General features: G+C 37.9%; 1 long non-coding RNA gene across 1 annotated transcript; it reads right to left on the bottom strand.

The window, feature by feature from the left end:
* Positions 1–14,274: 14,274 nt before the first annotated feature.
* LOC138840998 (uncharacterized) lies at positions 14,275–20,779 on the bottom strand. The gene is made up of 4 exons (XR_011376293.1): positions 20,559–20,779; positions 20,349–20,437; positions 15,835–15,909; positions 14,275–14,398 (listed from the first exon to the last, which is right to left on the bottom strand). It is a non-coding gene; the product is annotated as an uncharacterized lncRNA (long non-coding RNA).
* Between the last annotated feature and the right edge of the window lie 523 nt (positions 20,780–21,302).

A 21,302-nucleotide genomic window follows, 5' to 3' on the forward strand; every position in this document is an offset into this window, starting at 1 on the left:
CCCAGAGTTTAAGCCCCATGGCCAACCAAAAAAACAAAAACAAAAAACCTTGATTCAGGCCAGGTAAGATGGTACATTTCTTCAATCCCAGGGATCAGGAGAGGGAAATGGTAGATTACAAGTTTGAGGCCAGCCTGAGCTACATAGGGAGACCCTATCTCAAATAGAATAGTACAGAACAGAACAAAACCAAACAATAAAAGAAAACTTGATTCATGAAAGCTATTATGTTTTATTGGAGTTCTTTACAGATTCACAGTGGTTCACATTTTTAAATGCTATGATTTCCTGCATTGATTTAGGATTAATAAATGAGCTCAATACTATTGACCACTTTCTCCAAAAGGCATAAGGAAAGAAGTTACACAAATGTTGGAATATATATTCCTTTACTATGTTTCATGTTATTATTATTATTACTACCTTTCTATAATCATCCCAACCTTATACAATTAAACTAGTTCAAAACCAGATTCATGAGAGTTTATCAGAATTAACACTTTCGTTGACAACATGACTTGAATTGCCCCATCCATTCATGAGATGCTGGTTTCTCTGCTTACACATTCAATATTTAACTTTTATTTACTCAATTTCAGATGAACTAAAACCCTTAATAAATTGTCTCTCCTCATCCCTTCCCATTGAGAAGAGGCCTTATACCTTGTAACCGCGGCTAAAAAGAGAGATACCAATCTGAAGACAGATATGACTTACATGAGAAAGAATTGGAAATAAAACCCCACACCCACATAGAGGAAGAGACTTGGGGCCTCATCAAAATAGTCAGAGATGAAAGCTTAGCAACTCTGCACACATTTTAAGTACTTCCTGGAATTCTGATGGATGGGATATCCTGGAAGGGGGCTAAAGCAAATAAGTATGCTATGAGGAACACTGAAGTTGTTTCATGCTGTGGCTGTTTTAATCTTTGGGCATGAAATGGTAATTATTTTCACAGGGAATAGGAGAAGAAGTAACCAGGGGATTTCTGAGAGGCCCAAGTGGTGTGGGTTGGATGTCTAATTTTATACCACAAGATTACAGAGCTCACCATCTCTTCTGACCAGTGCGAATTGTAATCCACGAGCCTGGATGTGTCATCTCAGCTTGGATCTGTGGACAGGGACATTATTTTATTTTGCTGCTTAGCATTGGAATATGCAACTAGAGACAACTCGTAGGAGATGGAATGAATCTATATACAAGGCATTTCTTGCATGGATAATTTCTCTTTCTACAGGTAACCACAAATGTGTATGAGACAAATGGTCCAAAACAAATAAAAAACTGTAGTGTCACTGTTGCTGAGAAGAAATTATAAAGCATCTAAGAGAAAATTAAAAAAAAATAGCAGACTTCATCTAGTTATATTCTTCTTGTGCCAGTCATATTCTTTTAGAAGTTTTTACTTTAAATAGAAACCACACTATCAGTCTTTTCTCTCATGTTCATAGAAAACTCTTTGAGGATGAATTTCTTTTTTTTTAACTTTTTATTTTATTTTTTATTTTTGCTTATGTGGTGCTGGGGAATCGAACCCAGGGCCTCATGCATGCAAGGCAAGCGCTCTACCACTGAGCCACCTTCCCAGCCCCAAGGATGAATTTCTTAAAGTATAAACTTCTAGGGCTTTGCTACTATCCCTGTACCTTGGGCCCAAGATGTTAAAAATGTTTATAATGAAGGAAAAGTCCAGGTTACCAAATGATCCCTTTCTATTCTATTCCATTATTCTTTTAATTTCAATCACTGTATCTAGGACTTTTTCCCTCCCTAAATTTATATGTGACTTAAATACCACCTCATTTCTCTTTATCTCTTTATTGCACATACAGGATATTAAAAAATAATAATGTCATTCTGAAGCTTACCGGTTTCAAAAAGGAGGATTTTCTGTGGCTTACATATTAGATGGACATTTGATATGAAGAATGTCCGGAAGGTTGAGCTCTGTTCTCTGACATCATATTCTCCCTACACACTGAAGCTAAATTAATCTTACTTAAGACAGTCTTTTTGTTGTGCCAGAAATGAGCCCCAGTTACTCTTGCCTGTGGTGTACTTTCTTCTTCTATCTCTCCTTAATCTACAACTTGAATTTGATTACTACTATCCAGACAAACTTAGTTCCTAATCATTCTTCCAATATACTGTGTGATTCTCCATTTTTATCCTTGCTTCTTCTCCGCTTTGAAATGCCTTTGTCATTTATGATTGTATTGGTCTGATTTATGCATCATGATTGTGTGAAAAGGCCTATTGTAGTTGCTTCTAATATTTTCTTGCTTTGAATTCCTATAGTCTTCCATACATACTATTAGGTTACTTTTCACCGATTGCTCATTGTTGGAGGTATTTGCAAACCTACCTTCATATGTGAATGCACTTGTATTGACTATTTTCTCTTGTCAATAATTCTAGAAACAAAATATATTACATAACAAAAAATCAGTTCACAAAGCTGCAAGTCACCTCCTCTATTAAATTTCCAACTCCACAAAGACATAGACAATATTAACTCTGATTTTATATTTCTTTTTAGTACAATACTTTTGACATTGACAAACAATTTAATAGTTGTATCAAACAATAAATCAATAGCTTTTGACCCAATATGACCTGAGGTCTTTTATAGTCAATGTCATGTAATGTCCCTTTGACTATGCTGAAAGAATAATAACAAATACTACAATCTTTCTACACACAGCTGTTGTTCTTTGTCTGAGGTCTTTCATTCCACAGTTTCAATCAACTGTAGTCTGAAAATGGAATTTCAAATGGAAGATCCTAGAAATAAACAATTCACTAAGTTTGAAATTGTGCACCCGCTGAATAGTGTGAAGCAATCTTGCATTCTGTTGGGTAGTTCCACTTGGAACTTCCCTTTTTCCCATTTATCCATTCTGTATATGCTACTCTCTCTCCCAGTACTCACTTTAAAGCTAATCTTAGCTACCAGAATGACTGATGTTGTGATATTTGTGCCCATGTAACCTTGATTGTGTCTGACAGCAGCCCCAGAACTTATGAGTGATGAGGCTGGCAATCGATGTATGCTCAACAATAAGTGCTTCGTATGAGCAAAAGGGTGAAATTTCCTCTTTGAGCAAAGAGAAAGAATACATATAGAGAATGTTAAGAATAAACCTTCTATTTTAAAATTGTGAAGAAAGGAAAAGAAATTCATACTTTAAGGTGCTGTTGCACCTTAACTTGAAACTGGTAGTGATAACTGCTTAGTTTTAAGATGCACAAGACATTAAGATATCGAGTTCATTGGCACTATCTGAACTTTCAGACCTCCACTAGGATCTTGTAATGTATTTCCTGCAGATAATGGAGATTTATATAGAAAGATACTAACACAGCATCTTCGCATAAATTTAGTACTTTCATGAACAAGAACTAGAAGAATGTTCATACCAAATGAATATGAACTTTACTATGTAAGTACTTAGATATAACTACTTAGTTGATATTGTGAAGCAGCCAGCTATTTGTCCCAACTTGGATGTCAAAAAAGAATAGAGATTAATAACCTTACTGGAACTTAGGCTAACACACCATGAAAACTGTTGGCCATCAATCTGAAAGCACCGGGTAGTATCCTAATCTAACCAATGAACTCATTTCACTCACAAGTGAAAGGCCAAAATAATTTGTTTGGAAAAGCTAGAGCAGAGTAATGATGGAATAGCACACACACAGGTATGTACACACACACACACACACACACACACACACACACACACACATTCACAACACATTTTCTATTTAAAAGCCTGCAATATGTCAAGAAAGACTTTTATTCTCAAGTATTTATTAAGACTTTGAAGGCCACATATTTTGTCAGGTGGTAGGAAACAAAGAGTGGATTAGAAAAAAAAGTGATACATACAGAAGGTTGTAGAAAACTGTTTTATGGTGTGCTTCTGGGGAGAATAAAAGAGAAAAATAAAAAGTAATAGGAGACTCAAACTTCTGGTCATGACTAAGGAAAAGTACCGGAAAAAGCCTTTCTGCGGTAAACATGTCTGTACAACATATATGAAATGAATGTCTACAGAAACTGGACAAGTGCCAACACAAGATTGTTTTCCTAGCTTTTACAATTTTCTCAAATATTAGTGACTCTGTAAAGCAAGTAAATAATACTGTGGGGTGGAATTTACAACTTATGCAGGAGTAAAAATTAAACAACAGTAATATCATGGCAGATGGGATGGGAAAATGAAAAATACTAAAATACTGCTGTGGGCTTTGTGTTAGTGGTCGGCTGGGCCTAGCATTTGGAGATGGACTTGGGAAGGGAAGGGAAGGAAAGGAAAGGAAGGGGAGGGGAGGGGAGTGGCAGGGGAGAGGAGGGAAGGTCTGCACAGTGCACAATTTATTGTGGCATTGCTGAGAGTGTGGTCTTGGATGACAATAAGACCAATGCATCAGGGTGATTTGGGGCAGAAGCAAGGGACTTACAAACTGGTCAGCACAACAGTGGTGTCATTTAAGTGAGGATATACCTTATTAATCTGAAGCAAATATCAAAAGATGTCAGGTACATTGTAGACAGTAATGGCACCAGGGTTTGGTCCACTGTAGTGTTTTTGTTGATTATAATATGATGGGAAGCTGTGTGTAGAAATCCAACCAAGATTATGCGGACATGATCATGGTTGATAGAATTCAAAGTGTCAGGTCAAAGAGGATCTCCACAACCACTTAGATTCTAACTTTCTAAGAAAACATTGGCTGAATAGATACTGCATTTGTCACAGAAATAGACAATCCAAACAAAATAAATATTTGGAGTACAGGTTTCTTGTACTGAGCAATGATATGTATGATCACAATCATAGACATACACATAAATATTACATATATTGAGTGGTAATAATATGAACTATTTTCAAATTAATTCTTAAAATATCATGTAATTATATTTGTTTTGTGTAGCTCCACTATGTTGATCATGGTGCTTGTGTTCAAATTTGCACAATTTATATAGCTTTCCTATACGTTGTCAAGTTGCTTTACTGTGATCATTGTAATGTGATTGCAATTGCATTTTCTAGAAACTATGGTAAAAGCACAGAAACATTTTCCCACTAAACAGAAAATCAGACATGCTTTAATGAGTTCATCTTGTATGTTTTTTTAAAGAAATGACTTTGTCATTCCATTCACTTCTAAATAATTTGTCAAAAGATTGATGAATTTTATTAATTTTAAGAGTAACAAATGTATTGACTTGTGCAATATTCCAGGAAATTCTTGACTACTGTTGCTGATGTAAAAGAGAATGCCCTGCTCACACATGATACTCCTTGACTTTGCTGATAAATCCTTTGGATTTTTATTGTCTTTGGTATAGCAATGATATCAGAAATGAGATTTTTATCTTATTAGTATTTTGTAAGAATTCCAACTACTGATATCCTTGTTGTATTTGACGAGAATTGATTAGTTTTGATGGTTGTTTCTTTCCTTGCAAATTTTTCCTATGTGAGCAGTAGATCTTCATTATTATAGGGATGTTTTCATATCCTTTTCATGTAGATTTGATTGTTGCAACTCATTACATCATTAATTTTTCAACACCATTTGCCACCTAATCAACTTTTCTTGAAACAATACTTATTACTCAATGGAAAAGCAAAGCAGTTATCTTATTTGCATCTTTTCCATCTACATTTTACTAAAATCTTCTTCAGCTTGTAAGACCTACTTTTTCTCCAATGTTGTGTAGTTTGCCATGTTTTGCAATCAATAGTATGGCTTGGTAAGATTTATTCTTTTATTTTTAATTATTGGAAGACTATTTGTAAATATTCCAGGGACAAGATTCCTTGGAAATGTGACACATCTTTGACAACTTTATGAGAATGTTTCTTTGGAAAATGTTTATTTACTCTTAATGACTTTGTTACTTCATTAAAAAAGAACACATTGGGAGAAAAAAACATTGGCAACTTCATTTGCCAGGACAGAACTATAAAACTCAATTTTGAATCATTGATTTTGTTTTACCTTCCTCTCTACTTGATATTTTGAATGAGTACCTAAAGAATTGTATATTCAATGATCATGAAAGGAACAGCTACTACTATGGACTAATAATTTACATTAGAAAGACAAACCTCAACACCAGAGTTTCCCTTGGTGGCACAATTTTACAAAATATCGAGTAAGTCTCTGTAATACAATGAAGTACGCTCTTCTTTTGATTTGCACAGTTAACTATTGCATAATTTTTTTGCAGAAATTTTAATGCATCTAAAATCTATTAAATAGACTCTTTACTTCAACTCAGGTTGATTTTTGTCAGTTAAAATGTTTTGATATTGATTTTTAATCTGTAGCTTGTGGCACTATTCTTTGTAGTTTGATTTTTCTCTGGACATTGCAAGACAGTTAGCACATTTGGCTGTAAATGCTAAAAACTTCACAAAATTTGTCCTAACAGAACTGCTATGGCACATTTCTGAAATGGTTCTTAGCGATTTTCCATTATGGACCACACTGAGGACTACATGTCAGCACGGCATGCCCATAGTGGCTAGGCCACCCATTGCCCATAAACGCCAGATGGATGGTAGGAGAGTTGCTACAGGTCAATTATACTTATCCTGACTGAAGATCAATTGAGCCACTTTGCTGCCTCAAAAATGTGTCTTTTTGCCAAGCAGTTGTCAAAAAGGGTTGTTTTTCCTTGTTCATACCAAGATACTACAAAAGCAAATTATGTATCAAGTGGTCAATCCAGGACACTGCCGCAGGGAATGAAGTCTATTCAGAGAGGAAAGCAGTGATCTTAAAATGAAAAATACTTATTTAAAATGAGATCTTCATTTTGACATGATCACAGTCATGGACAAATGTGTGTTCTACCTTTTTAATTGATCTTTTCAGAAACATAATGGTAAGAGTCCTGATGAAATTGTGCTTACCTACCTTTGCTATGGATTTTGAGCTTCACTGTATTCCTTTGTATATATCATAGCTGGCTTTCTGCAGAAAACTCAACAAGTTGCCTACTAATTAATGGTTAAGCTGGGGGATGGGAGAGGTGGCTCATGCCTGTAATCCTAGCTACTCAGGAGGCTGAGATCTGAGGATTGCACTTCAAAGCCAGCCTGAGCAGAAACATCCATGAGACTCATCTCCAATAAACCACTCAGAAAACCAGAAGTGGCACTGTGGCTCAAGTGGTAGAGCACCAGCCTTGAGCTGAAGAGCCGAGGGACAGCGCCCAGGCCCAGAGTTCAATCCCCATGACTGACAAAAAAATAATAATAATGGTTAATAGTATCCTCACAGACAAAGAAACTAATACTGTCCAATATTTAAATAAATAAATTGTATTTGGTAGTTATTCTTTATTGAGGGCAGTGAAGTGTTGTATTTATTATTTGCCATGTGTTCTGTACTGATTCATTTTGTATCCTTAATGTAGAGTCAGGTGTTGAGAATCTCTGGGCTATGGCGATAGAACTGAAGCTCTAATCTGGCAAACAGAGATGGTTGTGAATGGTGTCTTCTCCAAAGTACAAGTCTGGTGACTCCAGACAACTGGAAAGGGTACGTATGCATCTATCTCAGGAAAAAGGACATTGCAACTCAAGGTCGCTTGACTGAACATATCTAGGTGATACATTTTATTTTTAAAGATTGCTTTTTTGAGTCATACTTACCACTGAAGAATCCTAGTCACAAGCAACAGGAAAAGTTTTATTTGGCCTCAAGTCTCTACCAGTGTGAAGCCTAGGGTTGACAGTGCCAAACATTTCTTGGTAACTTGGCAAGGCAATGTGTTCTATTATGGAAAGGCAGTGGTTAGTACATACGAATTCCTCTCTAAGGTGTCTGGGCTCTGTTAGCACCCAAAGCTCTTACAGTCTATGCTGAGCTCCATTTCTCATCTGGCTCCTTTCCTCTGTGCCAGCTCTTCCTGTTGTCCCACTCTTACCTGTGGATCAGGAAGTACCTCTTTCTCAAGGGGCCTATCTGCTCTCTGCCTCTCCTTCACAGCTTTATGGAGAGTGCTTCTGAAATGGACACTGTGTTTCTGAGATACACATATATGTCTTTGAGACAGAAAATTCACTGGATGGGGAGAAATGGGTTGGTGTTCTCTAATAATTCCCTAATTTTTGAAGCATCAAAACAACTTTAAGTGTTGATCCTACTAGAAGAGCTTTAAAGTTTTTAGAACTAGACAGACTAGGATCTGAATCTTAGCTCTCTCACTAACTGTGTGAATGATCCCCTCTCAACTCCACCACCAGCTCCATTCAGTGGGGACAGTTACTCATCGCAATCTGAATCATACACCCTCTGTATGAGGATGTCTCAACCCAAATGAATAGATCCTGACCCTCTGGGTCCCAATGAGGACAGGGGTTCTTATGCCATTTGAAACTAGTATCACTGATGTTCATATGACATGTTAGAGAGAATAAAAACCCAAACAGGACAACAGGCTCCTTGGGTATATATGACAAATACAAACATTATGGAAGAAAGAATGATCCCTGAATTTTGTGAATTTGACAGGAGCCAACTGATCAACAACCACTGGCCACCAGTTTGAGAACATAGAGGAGAATGATGGTAGAACGGAGATTTTTAAAGCAGAATTAGCAGGGTTTTATCCTGTTCACTGTTGTTTCCTAGTGGATTGAAATTTAGAAGTGCTTCTCTTCATTTTGGAGGAGGAAGTCTGGGCGTGAGGAGGGCGGGTGCAGGTGGAGAATGGTGTTGTCTACCATAACGAAGTCAGGTCTTGTTTCTTTGTCTGCAAATCCAATGCGCAGACGCAAAGGCTGGATCAACACATTCATTTTTAGGGTAATAAACCCATTTCAGTAATTCACCTCAACAGAACAAGGCAGGCTCTTTTGGCTAATCATCCCAAGGTCAGGATTACCTGATGCTAATCATCTGATCTGGATCATCTGACAGTTCTCGACAGTAAGTTACAGTCGTTCAAGAGAGAGGTGGCTTGGACTCTCCCCTCTCCACTACCCCCATGCTCCTGTGGATCTTGGGGCTGCTTTTATGGGACAGAGAGATTTTTCTGTCAGGCAAATATGGTGAACTGAAAAGTCTTTTGTATCTTCCATCACCTGGGGAGAGGGGTTTCAAATCTCCTTAGTCTGGAAGGTAAAGGTGACTGGAAGCTAACAAGGGAAACCATTTTAAACTTGATGAGCTGAGAATTGGGAGACTATTTGAAGCTCTGGAAAAATCCCAGAAGGTGGCTTTTCTCCCTTTTAATATAAATGTGTGACTAGACTCTAAGAGCTGACTTGATCTATGTGCTCCTGGTGGATACAAGGCCTTGAAGGCAGCTACTGTTAGCTAAGAGCCATGAGCACTCTCTCTTGAGACAGAGCCAATGATGTGGCCTGACGTTGGACAGGTTTATGCATAGTGCTAGAGGAACTTTTACAATCACCTAATTAAACATATTAGAATGTCAGTTCACAGTGCAAGCACTTTTGCTTAGAAAAATAGAATACTTTCCCCCCCAAATTGTAGCAAGGAATTTCACGTTTAATATCAGCAATTTAGAAAGCTTTACATTTTTTATTATTAATTCTCTCCCCCCAACCCCCACCCAAGGTGCTGGACTAAGTTTTCAATATAGAGAAAGAAATTGCGGGCTTCCCAACCCCCATCATTGTCTTCCCGATTCCTTTCCTTTTACTCCATAGTGAAACTGGGGCACCCTAGCATTGTGGGGTGAAGGTAGGCCCTTTGAACCTCTGCTGGTGTTTGGGGGACAGGGTTGATTTTTTTTTTTGCACACTAGCATTAAAATACCAGACATCAATTTCATTTTCTTATTTTTTCTTGTTTTGTTGTGCTGGTGAAGATGTCAGTACATTCAAGAAGCAGGCTAAAGGCCCTTTGAAAGAATTTTTGGGAAGTACAAATTATGAGGACTCAAGAGAATTATTTATGATTTTTTAGCATAAATTCCCTTAAGGGTCATCTCTGAAGATGGTTGTGGTTCTCTAAGAAGCAGTAAATTCTGCCTGAGGGAAAGCTTTCCCACCCTCCTTCTTCGGGGGATGGGGAGGGGCAGCCACAGAAAACGGCACATATTAGGTAATACCCCCCCATTAGACTGCAGATGTGTGAACTAGTTTAAAACTTTTTATTAGAGTTTTTATTAGACTCCAATGCAGTCCCAGCCTCTTTACACTTGCCAATGTAGCCCGTTGCTCACAAGTTATAACAAATTAGGAATACCTAATGCCTAAGCTATTCTTACACTTTGGGGGCAAAAAAATCCCAAACAAATCATCATCTCTTCTGTGAATCTCATCTCCCTCTTAGAAACTGCACTTACAGGCAGAATGGCACTTAAGCCAGGGTTTCATTGTGGCTTTGTAATAACAGTGTGGCTCAATTCTTTCAAGCACATAAAACCCAAGATCCTTTATCATTTTCTGCCTGGCCACAGAATGCCCTCTCTTGTCTTTTTGATGGCCTTCCGATGTTGCTTTATTTCTCCTTTTTACTGCACGTGTGCCTTACCTGACTTAAGAGTGCCAAATTGGCTTCTCCACAGGCTGGCACTGGCTTTGGATCCCCAAGGTAATTACTGATGAAATAGGGGGTTCCCATCCCCCACCCCTCAACTTGGTGGAAGAGTTCAGATAGAAGAGGACAGACTTCTGACCTAGGAAGGCACCACAGCCTGGTTCTTACCTTCAACGTTTTTAAATTCTGTGCCAGTGAAACAAGCTTCCCAAGCTGTCTAGCTGCCTTGTCTGTGAAAGACATTAATCTCCTTCTATTTAGAGTGACTTACATAGGAGTGAATTAGCACAAACCAGACAGTTCATTTTCTCCATGCTAGTGGCCTGCCCTGAAAAAGCGTTCATTCATCATCCCTCAAACTATTATTCCTTCACGTTTTAATTCAGGTACCAAAATGCAATTGTTATGAACTAACAGCTACACACAAGCATATCTTGGGGGGCAAATGAGCTGACAAGACAACATAAGCTGGTAGGACATAAAAATGACCTATTTAATTACCATGTCATGCTCCAGCTAGTTAAATTAACCTCATCATTTATGTACTTGTTTGTTTACATTTGTGGTACTGAAGACTGAACTTGAGACCTTACACTTGCTGAGCAAGCCACACTTCCAGTCCCTTTCTGAACTGGTTATATTGAAGATAGGGTCTCACTTTATGCCTAGGCTGTGATGTGTGTCTCCTTGTACCACTAGGGATGCCTTTGTACCCAGCCATTGGTTTAAATGGAGTCTCCAGAATTTCTTTTAGCTAGGTGGTCCTTGAACCTCCAGAACTTCCAGATCTCTGCCTTCAAAGCAACTAGGTTGGCTGGTGCCACCATGCCCAGTTAAAACACCTTTGATGCAATTAAAGTGACAGGAATGGCTATGAATTGGGGAAGAGTTTAAGAAATCCCAGAAAAAATGGTGTAGACATCATGTGTATTTCATCCCTGTCATCTTCATGGAGTCTCTACTATCTGCAAGTAGAAGCCAAAGGTGAATGATTCTCAGTTCTAAGTTTTCCTTATCACACCCTGCTGCTTTGCACTGAGATTTGTTCAGAAGTGATGTGGTTGAATGGGATTGTTCCTCACTGTGGAATGAGTTAGGAAGGTAGTATGAATAAAAGGCAGACACAAGCCCTGACCACCGCTCTGTCTGAAGCTGCAACTACTAATAGCACAAGGGTAATTTCCCATAATATGGTGGTACTGTTGGTGTCAACATCATGTTTTTGCATGCATTGCAGGCAGTTGTCCCAAGGTTACAGAGTTATGCTTTATGTAAGAGCCCAGCTTTATGGATGTGATCTTCATGGTAAAGTAGTAACTACCCATCCTCAGTATGCTCTGCAGTTTGAGGTGGCTGTTTGCCTAAATAGGTTTTATATAGATTTACATGTGCATGCATTCATTCTGCTCATAGAAAGTGGTCTGAATAAATTCTGAACTCCTAGAGAGTCAGTTATCCTAAAATCATTCATCCATCCATCATTGAATTCTTCCTCAAAATATTGTTGGAACTATGATACGTTCATACAAAGAAATATACAAAGACGAATCACAAAGCTTTCCAAGGCTTTTACAAGTCTGAGAATTGCTAACATGTGGAAATTTATTCAACAAACCATGGCAACAAGTCAAAATTCATTCATTCATTCATTCAACCATTCATTCAATGTGTATTTATTTAGAAAGGATGCTGAATGTGTGCACAGCAAGATTCAGGAAGAATGAATATGATGATGTATGTCACATATGATTTATGTATGTCCTTTCATGAGGAAAGGGCATGAGAGAATTAAACATCTTGGATTCTAATACCTAGGTATTTTATGCTAATAAGGTAAATTATACAAATTATGGTAACAACTCAAATATAAGGAATTCTATCATTAGCAAGCCCTCCATAATTCTATCATTAAACCTTAATCTCAGAGATTAACAGGACTTTATATTCTGCCTCTGAAATAGCTTCTTATTTTCTTGTTTTTCTCTCTTCGGTCTACTATTCTTGCTCTGTAGCTCAGTGAGTAGGGAACTATCTTCTCTGAAGCACTATTGTTTGCAGGATAAGTAGGAAATAACTAGACAAAGAGAGGAGAACACAGAAATAATTCCTTTTTGGAATGTGGATATTTCACATCTTTTCATCTTATTCTCTACTCTTTTGATGATTTGACTTTGTTGGCCTTTACCAATGTTCACATAGCCATTTATTTGGCTTTCTTGAGGAAAACTAATGTCTGACATTGGATGCCTTTGTGCACACTGAAGTAGGGGCCTGAGGCTGTGCTTGGAGCTCATGGTGGCTGTCAATGGGAGAAGCCAAGAACGGAAGACCTTTCAGGGCATGCCATGCAAACAGCCTCTACCAGTGTGTTCTTTTTTTGCAGGGCAACTTACTTGGTATAACTGCTACATCTGTTGACCTACATTGTCCCATGAATGATCTCAATCTATAAATTTTAGTTGGTTTTATCTACAAGTCTTCTACCTATATAGACTCCTTCTGGACAACTACGAAAGGTAGAATACCCTGGTAGAGCCTCCATTAATTTGATTCACATCAACTATGTTCAGGGGAGGTGAAGTTGTGTAACCTTAAGAGTCTTCTTCGGGTCCCCTATGTAAACTCACAGTAAGTGTCAGATGTTTCCATGTGAACCCCTATATCCAATAGGGATTTTTTTCATATTATTTAATGTTTCAGTTGAACTCCCAGAGCTGAGAAACATGAATTTAAGTATGTACATTCTAAACACAACCTTTTAACACTTAATAACTCATCTTCAGACCTATTTCCTGTGGAGAAATCTCAGGAGATAGCGATTTATTAGAGGATGATGTGTTTGGAGGAAATTAAGAAGAAGACGTTATCAGACTCTCTCTGTAAAGACAGGAGGTTCCCCAAAGCGTGTGGAGTCATGGGTAGGATATGAGCGAAAACTAAAGAGAGATGACAGTGAGAGGTAATTAATGAGGGCTTAATATACATTCTTTCAAATTTGGACATTCCTAAGAGTTGATTCTGCTTTCACCTGCAGAATTCTGAAGATAGTTGGTTAAAGTTGCCTGTGGTAACAGCAAAGGAGAGAGGATATACTTAGGCCAATGTAAAAAGGTAAACACAGGATGTTTTTAATTGAATCTGTATCATTTATATTTTCCTTATTATCTTATTAGTTCAAGACCTGAGTTAGTTAACATTAGCCTAGTTGTCACTTTGGGATGAGTAATTCTTTGTTCTTGCAAATAATTAATTGGATGCTTGGCTGCATCTATAAACTCTACTCAGTCAGTGCCAGTAATAGCCTACAGTTGAAATAATTTTCTCCAGGCATTGCCATATGTTTCTGAAAGGCATATTGACACCTGATTGAGATTGGGTGTTCTAAGTAACTAACAAAACAAGGCAAGCTTTGATTTATTTGCAAATTTTTGTGATGCAAATGCTCCTCCATTGGCTGATTTCAGGATAACTATGTGACTCAACCAGAGGCAAAACTAGGAAGAGGCATGCCTGTGGAGGTTCTGTAATGCTCTCACAGAAACAGATGGAGGTAAATAATAACAATTAGGAAGTTTCGAGTTATAAAAGTGCTCCATCTTTATGTTTAATACAACGTATTGACTTTGAAATTTACATACTTTAAATTTTTAGTAGTGACTGGCTTGTATAATTTCTGAATTGCTTTCGTCTTTTCCCATGTCCAGGCCTGTGACAGCTGATGCTCAGCATTCTGTGTGTGTTCAACAGCCAGGCCCAGTGCCACTGAGGGCCGTGGCTTGCTCTGCTATGGGGGAGCAGCTGGCATTCTGTAAGTCTTTTCCTTGAAAATATGCTTGCATTCTCATCTCTGCAAAGAGATCCACAAAGGCCACAAATTGTTGAGTCTAAGCAACAGTTTCAACCTTGTTATTCTCCCCGTGTATACTTTTCTTAAAAATCCCTATTCTTGGAAACTTCCCCAGTACCAATTTCTCCATCCCATCCCCATGGGGCAAAACATTACTTCTCCATTTGGTTCTGTTTTAGCATCCATCTCCCTCTTCCCCAATACCCCTAGAGCAACCAGAGGACCTGATAACTCTGATAAACATGTTTTCAAGGTCTAGGGGAATGGCTAAAGTGGTAGAGCTACCTCATGCTTGCTAGGCATGAGGCCTTGAGTACTTAGGTTTGGACCTAAGTACTGCCAGAGAATATTCAAGATTTGAGATTAAGTTTTGACTAGCAAAAACAGTAGGTGATATAAATATACTACATATGTGTGTGCATGTTTGTGTGTCTGTCTATTATATAGACAGATGTGTAAATTATTTGTGTAAAATTCTGTGTGATGCGTATATGTGGTGTAACTCCTATACAGTTGTAATTTAGTAAGCAGTAGTTATTACTGTAGATGGGGTCTGGGATAGAAGTGAAGGGAGATTCATGTTTGTTAGCCTATCCTGTTTACAAATTGGTTTTAACTAGTTGACTAGATGCCAGCCAGCCTTTGTTTCTCTAGCTTTTAAAGTCAGACTCAAAAGTTAGTTCAGTCTCCAGTATATTTGGTTTCATTGACTGTATTTGCTGTTTGTATGCACTGGTCTTTTTAGCCTCTTTCTCTAGTATGATGTTGTGGCCAATACACTCAACACATTCTCCGTGCTGTATCATGAGGGTGCTGCTTTGCCTGATTCTCTAAGGGTACTTCAGCAATTGTCTCAGAGAAGCCCTAGTAATGATTGGCATAGGCAGAAGTAATGCTAATGTTATCATTGAGTGGATTGCCTTCAGTTCCTAGGGGAGCTTGAGGAACATGGGACTCTGAGGGGTAAGGTTTACAAAGTGGGGAGGGCTATGATTACTCCTAAAATAAGTTATTGTGGAATCTTGATCTGACTTTGCTGTGGAAAAAGGTGGTACTTATAACTGGGCTCAACTAAAGAGTTCACTAGGGTAAAATATATATTCTTGGACTATGTATTTATTTATATATATAAATATATATTTAGCTAGCATTTTGTTTAAACATAAAAGAGTTCAGAAATTTAACTCATTTGCAGTTGAAAAAAAACCCAAAGATGTCAGTGAGAGACTGGTTATTTCATCCAGATTTTTCCTAGCTTCAAATATAATGAAAGAAAAACAGACCAACTAATACTACATTTATTTGGATAGGTGAGCTTGGTGATCAGATGTCAGCTCTCAAAAGTTATCATTCAACCTAGCTGCCCAGTTTAATTATTTGCCATTTATTCTTGTTCTATGTTTTAGAAAAAAAAGGACTTTGTCAGATGTACTTACAGTCTCCTTTGAAAATGTAAGTTTTCCTTCTGCTGGTGCTTGAAGAAAAACTTCCTATTCTCATTAGTGTCCTTTCTGAGGTTTTTCATACAGATAAACAAAATATCAAGAAAAGACAGATCAAAATTAATTAGAAATTACAGGAAGTCATATATATATTTCTCAATATCAATTGTGAATCCAACTTTAAGAACCAGATCAACATTTTGAAAAATATCTAAATCCTTTGAGAGAAATAAACTTCTAAAGTGGTCTTATGTACATAATATAAAGTAAAAAAAAGTTCCTAAAATAATATTAGCTTTTATGTCAATTTTCCTTTACCATCAGCCTCTTTCTTGACTGTTTTATTGAAAATTCTACAGACAGTAGCTTATTTTCCCACAAACCTCAGCACCTGAGATTTTTGGCTGAGGGATATAAGACCCAGTAAAACTGCCTATAAAATGTAACTTTATACCATAACTTGCACAATGTTTATAGAATGTATTTCAACATTTGTTTTTTTCTAACAGCAAGTATCTCTATGGGTAGTCATTGTATTATAATGGAAACCAAAGTTACTTTTGAAAATAAAAAGTAATGCTTATAAGTTGTATTGTTATATTTTGGGCCTACTAAATGAGAAGTCTAAAAAAGAGAGAACATTCACATCACTTTAGTATAGAATTTTTCTGAGCTGAACCTGAAAAAGAATAATATTTTCTTAGGGTATATTTCATTAGTTTGATTTGCAAGTATAATGGTACAACAGTGGTCCTGATTCTGTATAGCCTGAGTTCATGTGATCAACCAGCATGGCTGGTATTATCTCTCCCCAGAACACTGCTTGCTCACATTTCTGGATCTTTGCCTGGAATAGTAGTCCTTCAAGTATCCATTTAGAAGCTTTGTTATCTCTTCTAACTCTTTATTCAATATTACTTTTGCAGATACCCATGATTATTCTATTGCAAATTATATTATTTTTACTCAGCACCTCCTTTCTCTTTGATGGAGTCATTTCTCTCTGAAACACTATATAATTAAATTACTTGTTATAGCTGTTGTGTTCCTCTTCATGGAAGAGAGTAAAATTCATGATAGGAAGAATTTACTCCCCGCTCCCATTGAGATACAGTGCTAGATACACAGTAAATGCCAGGTGCAGAGTGATGTATAAATGAATTTACAAATCAAAGTAACCACAGGTTACTTCCTTTACATATCTGTGGTATCTGTGAGCTAATTCCTTCCAATACCTAAATGGATTTCAATACTCTTTGTGATAACTTAGAGAAAAATCACCAAAGGAACACAGCCAGTTATAGAACAAGGCAAGGTTGCTGAGAATCATAGACATTTTCTTAACCAAAACAAAGAAAAGAAGAAAGGAAAAAAATCTATGAATGTAGTATTACTCTGCCAAGTACGACAGAGCTGAGGAGTCAGTATTTGACTCAGGCAGTAAATCACTGTGGGTACTTCACCATAATGATGATAGAGATGTGTGACTTCACTCATTTAATTAACCTTCAGCCAGGCATCTTAACTTGTGAACTTTCTAGATTATAACTTCGAATATGTTCTGGGAATTAATTTCCTTCCATTCGAATAGGAATCAGATACAAAGCATAGCAGCTTGCCACTCAGATGTGTAATTGATCAGAGATTTGGAGAAGGTAATAGTATGGGGACCCAAAAGGAGACAAAGGGACAGTTCCTGACTCTTTCCTTCTTCTAGACCTTTTCCTTTTCTCCACCAAGTTCTACTTATTTACATATTTAAGTTCAAAGGGTAAAAAGAAGTATTAGCAGTTTTTTTGTTTGCTTTTGTAGTGCTGGGATTGAACTCAAGATCTTTTTTTTCTTTTTTTTTTATTGTGAAAATGCTGTACAGAGGGGTTACAATTACATGGGCAAGATAGTGAGTACATTTCTTATCAAGCATTTTATCCTCCTCCTTTGTTTACCCTTCCCATCTCTTCCCAACCTCCCCCTGACCCTCCCCCCACCCAATTGAACTCAAGATCTTGTACATGCACTCCATGCATTGTAATACTAATCTGATTACCTAATTCTAGGGAGAAGCTTATTTACAATCAGTGAAAATAATGGAGGGAAAAGATGGTTAAAGGAAAGCCAGACGCTGGTGGCTCACAACTGTAATCCTAGCTACTCAGGAGGCTGAGATCTAAGATTGGGGTTTGATACCAGCCTGCGCAGGAAAGTCTGTGAGATGTTTATTTCTAATTTCTAATTTTCAATATATTATTCCAAACACAAAAGAAGTAAAAGAGAAGTGGGTCCTATCACTGATGTGATGAACCCTACTGAACATGGATTCTTCCTGTTTTCATATTTCTACTGTGTGTGTATGATGCTGTTTGTGTAAAAGTAACTCATTTAGGTCACTTTTCCCCCTCAATATTGTGGATGCCTGGGAGACAAAGGATTTCTCTGACTCCGTTATCATCCTTTCAGTAGAAAGCCTGATTCTGTGCACACATTAGGCTAGCAGTGAGGTATTGTTCTGCATGAAGATCCAGGGCTGTGATAACTCTTCTTAGGTCCTGTGACATTTGTGTTAATAAGACAGAAGAAATCATTTTCTTGACATTGCGGTTTTGTTTGCCCCTGCCAAACATAGAAAGCCATCATGTGAATATTTTTGAACCTCAAAAACAGTTTGGTTAAATTTGGATTGGGAGAGGAGGAGGGAGGTAGTGGTGGCTCTTATTTCTCTCATACCATTCCACCCATCTCATATTAGAACATGTAATTCTGACAGTGCTGACTGTCTTAAAATTTGTGAACAAACTGTCCTCTGGATACTGGTATACACGTGGTTTCTTTAAGGAGCTAGCTTGTAGCTTGTAATTAAATTAAAGGACCAGCCAAAAGCTGCTGAAACAAAGTATAGCCTCAAGGCCATGTTTATGAGTTTCTCAGGCAAGAGGCAGTCATGTCAGGACTACTATTGTCATGAGTCTGAATGTTTTCAATGAAGCCTTCGCACGAATCATTTGTTTAGTACTTGTCATTCAGTCATGCCCCTTGATTGCAGCCCACTATTTCCTCTCAGAGCTGGCAAAAACAAGCCTAAGAAGAAAAACATTTGGTGAGAGAAGTCCTAGAGTTCTGATTTGCAAGTCGTAGATGATCTGAACTCTATGATTAATTCATAGGGATCCTTGGTCTGGTTCCTGTCTCCAGGGAAGACCACACTGAACACTTGTGCTCGTGAAAGAATCAACTGTGTGTCTCTTCTTTTGTGTATTCCTTAGTAGTGGATTTTAGTACCTAGTTGGTAGGGGGTTAACTGTCTTGGTTTCTTAAGAACAGTGCTGGTTTTAGCATTAGAATTCTTTTTTTTTTTGTCAGTTGTGGGGCTTGAACTCTGGGCCCAGGCACTGTCCTTCAGCTCTTCAGCTCAAGGCTGGTGCTCTACCACTTGAGCCACGGTGCCATTTCTGGTTTTCTGGTGGTTTATTGGAGATAAGAGTCTCACAAACTTTTCTGCCCGGGTTGGCTTTGAACCAGGATCCTCAGATCTCAGCCTCCTGAGTAGCTAGGATTATATGCATAAGCCACAGGGCCTGGCTAGCATTAGAATTTTTTATTTTTATTATTTATTTTCATTTATTTATTTTTGTTGGTTGTATGGTTTGAACTCTGGGCCTGGGCACTGTCCCTGAGCAATTCATCTCTAGGGTAGCACTTTACCACTTGAACCACAGAGCCACTTCCAGCTTTTTCTGTTTATATGGTGCTGAGGAATCAAACCCATGGATACAGGGCAAGCACTCTACCACTGAGCCACCTTCCCAGCCCCATAGGATTTTCATAACATGGGAAAACTCTCAGTCTGTGACAAACTGGGACCATTTGTCACCTCTACCTTAAATTCTTTATAAATGTTGTAAACTAAGAGATTAGTAGGATTGTATCAAATTATGCTTTAGGTTTTAGATCATAATACTCAAATCACACATCGGCAGTCAAGTGATGTGCTCAGGATGGTGTGCTGAAGTATTGATTCCCTGGGTTGGCTAGGCAGGAAGGGCTGAGGTGTCTCCAGCCCTCTGTCATTTTCTTCTAGCCATTAACTACTTTGTCTGTTATTTTAACCCTGGGGACTCTGAAAAATAGTGCTATTTTCAATGTGTGTGATAATGAGGGAAAAAAAGTTGAGAAGTACTGCTCAAGACCAACCTGCTAATTTTATGAATAAAACTTAGATAATGTCTATGAAATACAAACTTGTATCAAGCTAAGGTAGCAAGCAACTGGTTCCACTGCTTTTCAACCACTGTCTGGGATCAGCTGATGAAATGCAAAATGAATAGCAGGTAACAGAACCCAGGAAGGTAATTTCATTCACATTGAAGGCATATAGGTACACACACACACACACACACACACACACACACACACACACACACACACACACACACACACACACACACACACACACTTAGATAACATCAATAGAATTCACTATATTGTTTCATTCCTGTTTTCAGCACACTCACCTAAGTCTGAATGAATGAATCTGATGTTTCAAATCCATGCTTGACTTCCTATATATGCAATACTGTAATTTTAATGCACATCAGGATATCTGAAAATGTAAAGAGAGCAAAGAGTCAAAAGCCCAAATCCAAGTTTCATGACACATAGCCACTTACACCACTACTGAATCCTCCCATCAAGATGTGTTCAAGTTTAAAATGAGAACCTACATTGCAAAAATTAAGATGCAAAGAAATGTCTGTGGCCTTGAAGGCATTCCAGTTCCACATGCCCAGTTTTCTTGCTCTTCCTCTTAAGCAGCAAGTAGACAAGAGACAGATTCTTTGTATAAAGTTAGGCCATCACAGATCAGAACTTTACATTGTGCCAAATTTGAAGCCTGCCCAACTTCTGGCTCTTCGATTGCTTAATACATTAGTGGACTGATTCCCATTCCCAGTGGTCGGAGTCCTTGTCCCCATCTGGTGCTAATTGGCACTCTTGTTGGTAGTTTCCAAAAGCAGAATAGAAAGAAAAAGAAAGTATCTTTCTATCCTTAGAAGCTAGAAGCTTAGTACAGGCAGTTTAAAATGTACTAAATTATTCAATGTAAATCAGTTGTTTAGAATCCAGGACAAATTGTTCCAATGAAACCAAATCATGCCTGACCACTAGTTCTTCAGGTAAACTCAGATCATCCTAGGTCATAAAATTATGTCTCAGCCATCATGTTATTCCCCCCACCCCCTTCCCCAAAAGTAGCTCTTGTCTTAATAGCATAGAATATTCTGTGTGAACCAAAAAGCACAAAGGAGTAAGCTAACCAATGCTACCTTGGGTGGTAGAAGGCAGATCTGGAATCTTACCAATTGTGTGATCTCAGACAATTCCCAGAACTTTCTGTTGCCCCAAGTTTCTTTTAACTGCATGGGGAAGAGTAGGGTGATAGAAGTTCCTCTTAATTTTCTCTGGAC

The sequence above is a fragment of the Dipodomys merriami genome, unplaced genomic scaffold (genome assembly GCF_024711535.1).
Source record: "Dipodomys merriami isolate MVZ:Mamm:240054 unplaced genomic scaffold, mDipMer1.0.p SCAF_31, whole genome shotgun sequence".
In the NCBI taxonomy this organism is placed as follows: Eukaryota; Metazoa; Chordata; class Mammalia; order Rodentia; family Heteromyidae; genus Dipodomys; species Dipodomys merriami.